The sequence below is a fragment of the Vanellus vanellus genome (assembly GCF_965231255.1).
Source record: "Vanellus vanellus genome assembly, contig: HAP1_SCAFFOLD_1996, whole genome shotgun sequence".
In the NCBI taxonomy this organism is placed as follows: domain Eukaryota; kingdom Metazoa; phylum Chordata; class Aves; order Charadriiformes; family Charadriidae; genus Vanellus; species Vanellus vanellus.
In genome coordinates, this window is record NW_028126835.1 from 4,574 (window position 1) to 8,220 (window position 3,647).

At 51.1% G+C, this 3,647-nt stretch overlaps 1 long non-coding RNA gene across 1 annotated transcript; it reads left to right on the forward strand.

Moving 5' to 3' along the window:
* The first annotated feature begins 2,477 nt into the window (after window positions 1-2,477).
* LOC309685716 lies at window positions 2,478-3,043 on the forward strand. The gene is made up of 4 exons (XR_014270484.1): window positions 2,478-2,505; window positions 2,588-2,646; window positions 2,888-2,934; window positions 3,019-3,043. It is a non-coding gene; the product is annotated as an uncharacterized lncRNA (long non-coding RNA).
* Window positions 3,044-3,647: the final 604 nt, after the last annotated feature.

Consider the following 3,647-nt stretch of genomic DNA (forward strand, 5'->3'; position numbering starts at 1 on the left):
CGCTTCAGTCACAGTACAAAAGCAGATATCGGCCTTTCTTGTAAACGCCACTTTCCCTGTTCAGTCCCTCACGTGCTGTAAACTTAAGGCTGATGAGAAAAGGAGCTGCTACCTCTGTGGCGGCCTTTATGTCTTCTGCTGGTCCATCCCACCCCTTCCCAGGGGGTTGTGGGAAGGGCGGAAGGCGGGGCCTGGGGTATATGAGCCACAGCCTCAGGTGAGTGAGTTCATTCTGCAGTTGGGTGTCTCCAGTGTAGGTCTTTTGCTGATCCTGTGGTCAAATGTAGTTTTGGAGCTGGCTCAGCTGTTAGGGCTGGTGCGTGTTCACATTTAGAGAAGGAGAATTCATAAGTTCTAGGAAAGACCTTCCAGACCAGTTAACGTTCAGCAGCGTATTTAATAGAAAATAAATGTGTTATGTCTTTTTCCTTTTTTTTTTTTTTTTTAGGTTAGTAGTTTTGTATTGAGCATTCAGGGATGGTAAGATGGTTTAATAGTATGTATTTCTTTTTTTTCCAGGTACCCTGCATTTTCCGGGAATTCCTGACTTAATTGGAGATGGAACTCTGTGGGTTTTTCTCACCGGTTTTGTTACATACAGCGTAAGTTGTTAATATAAATTTTCTTAATAGGAGCAACGATGAGATTATTTAGCAGGCGCTAGGGTGAGCATCTTCTATACATCCGTATATGAAGTGTTAGCATTTCTCAAGACAGTAGCAGAGATTTAAGGTATAGTGGTTTTCACTGGCTTTGTGGGTCTGTAACGCAGCCCGGAGTCCGTGGGAAGGCAGGAGCTGCCTGCAGGGCACGGCTCGGAAGAGCAGCCCCCGAGGGGCAGCTGACAAGAGGGGGTTCAGAGGCTCTCATACAGGGCAGGAGTTGTCTGGAAGAAGCAGGGTTCCTTCCCTGTCAGTTCAGGAGAAGAGAAAGGGGTTCTGAAGCTTTGGTACAGGGGAAAGGGAGGCAGGTTCATCAGACTTTCTCAGATGTTTTGCAGTTAGATTTGGGTGTCGATGAGGTCTGTTCCATTGCGGTCTCCTGCATTTGAGGTGGGCCGGGTAGTATTGAGGAGGAGCATGTGACCGGTGACTTTATGCAAGCGCAATGGTAATTTTATGATTCTTTGGTGTCTTAGGTGCTGTAATTAATTGTTGCTTATGACTCTGGATTTGGTGGCGTTTTTTATTTCTTTATTTTGCAGATGATGGACCCGGTGACTGCAGGAACATACCAGCTAGCTGTTTTTTGCGTGTTAAGTCAAGGATGGATTTGGACGCCCGGCCCTTTGAAAGATGAGTTGAAGAACAGGCACAGGAGAGGGGACAAGGGAGACAATTGTGGGAAAGGATTTGTAAAGTTAGTGTAGGGTGGAGGGCTGTTGCGGAGCAATCCCCTTTAGGCATGAAAAGGGAGCGGGTTACTCTTCAGCCCGACGGTAGCGTGTGCCGGGCAGGGCGGTTCCAGCCTGTGTCTGTGGTGTCATCGGTGTGGTCTGTCTTTGGTGTACTAGACCTTCGTCGGATCTTGCTTTCGGGTTTAAGCTCCAGGAGCAAGGCACAGTGCCTCAGGCGGCATCCCTGGAGTCTCGAACACCTGTACTCATCGGCATAGCGCCAGTCGGGCGCTGCTCTTCTTGTATTAGAAGCCTAAATCGTCGATAGGTGCGGTGTCACGGAAATGTCTGGACGGTCCTCACTTGCGGCGCGGTTCCCAGCTGCGTGAGCAGCTCTGCTCTCTGGCCATCCGTTTTCAGGGCGCGGGCCTTCTGCCCCGCATCGTTACGCTCTTAGGTCTTGAAGCCTGGTTTTCTGCACGAACATCTTCGCAGTTTGGCGAGTCAGTTCTTGTCACGGGTCGTGACGTTCTGCCTGTTCTCTGGGGTTTCCGTCGAGGCCCCTCACTTCACCATTACGGTCTCGCTCATCATTTTGCTCGATGACGTCTTTGGTCGAGGTGTCATCATTCTCGGCGAGAGGTTTTTTTTTTCTCATCTGTGAGGTACATTGTAGGATTTTGTGTAGCGTCAGTCTGTCTATCTGTGTGTTTGTGAGGCTGAGAGCCGCCCTGCCCGGGGGTGTCGAGTCAGGGGTAGGTGGGATGGCAGTAAGAGTGTGTCCTTAACCCAGTGTTCTGGCTAGGCTGTTGGGGCCAAGGTGGTACAGTCACCTGGGATCGAGTAGCCATCGGCGGGTTGCGTGGGCAGCTTTTTTTGGTAATGTTCCTAGGGGCGCAGCAGAGCTATGAGGGAGAGTCTGTTCAGCAGTATCGACGGAGATTGCCTCTCCAAGGTATTGAGGCTGCTTTGTGTGGAGTTTAAGATTAGTGGGCTTTGTTTCTGGCAGGCTGTAGTTGGGCTGTAGATGACACTCGTCAATGGGAACACTTGTCATTATGAAGCTATCTCTCCGTCTCCAGGTGACTTCTTTGATATTGTTGTTTCAGGCGCAGGGGGACGCGCTGTGCGGGGCGATGTAGGAGAGCCGAGCGGAGCTCTGTCAGAAGGTGGGTAGGTGTGTGGCCTCTTAGAGGGAAGCTGTGAGCGGTGGCTCTGTGATGACTACATCAGGGTATTTTTCTGTTTCAGTTGGAAGCTTGAAGCAAGGAGCACTGTGGGATACAGGCACCAGGGCTGATTCAGTGCAGGTAAGATGAGTGATTGGGTACCGGTTAGTTGTCTGGGTGTTGTATGGCCAGTGAAGTGATAAGCGACTGGTGGTGTTTGGGTTTTACAGGTGGCACGCAAGGGTGAAGGCGGTGATGCAAAGCGGTAGCGGATGGGCCGGCGAGTTGTCACGTGGAAGGGGCGGGAGATGAGAATCGGTGGCCCGGGGCTACGGTTGTGGGCAGCGTCTCAGCACTTGCTGTATCTCTTGGATTTTTGCAGGTGCCACACGCAGGCTCGGTGGGGTGCTGCCGCGTGCTGTCGAGCAGGTGAGGGGGTTGTGGGCAGGGTAGGCGTCTCGTAGCAAAGTATTCTGTGGTAGCTCAGTGAAGCATTTCCCTTTGGATTTGCAGGTACTGTGCAGGCTGCATTTGGAATGGGAGGAGAATGTTAGGCGAGCTGTGTTGTAGAGAGGAGGCGCCTGTGGCTGGTAAGGTATTTAAATGCAATTGTAATTTTGTAACTCTTAAGCGCTCCAAACAATGAGCGTCACAGCATGTGACTGTGGCATCAGTGGAGAGCGGGTGAGCAGAATGCCACGGTGCATCTGGGCTGGGGATGGCACAGGAAAACTGCGTGTTGACCGATGCGATGTTAATGGATGATGCTGTTGTCATACGAATCTACAGATTCACGTGTGGTTTTGTTGTGTGACTAACTTTTTTTTTTTTTTTTTTCAGATGATGAAGAGAAATGGGGTGAATGCAGGATCAATCCACTTGGCTGCCTGTGGTGTTTTTCTTGTTGAGGATGGCTTTGGACCCATCGCTCTTTGAAAGATAAGCTGAGGAAATGTCGGTGGAAACTGTTCAGGGCAGGGATGGGACAAGTTTGGGAGTTGCAGGGATGGCTTTTAAAGTTAGCGTAGGGCAGAGGGCTGTCGCGGAGCAATCCCCTTTAGGCAGGTAAAGGGAGCGGGTTACTTGTCAGCCCGACGGTAGCGTGTGCCGGGCAGGGCGGTTCCAGCCTGTGTCTGTGGTGT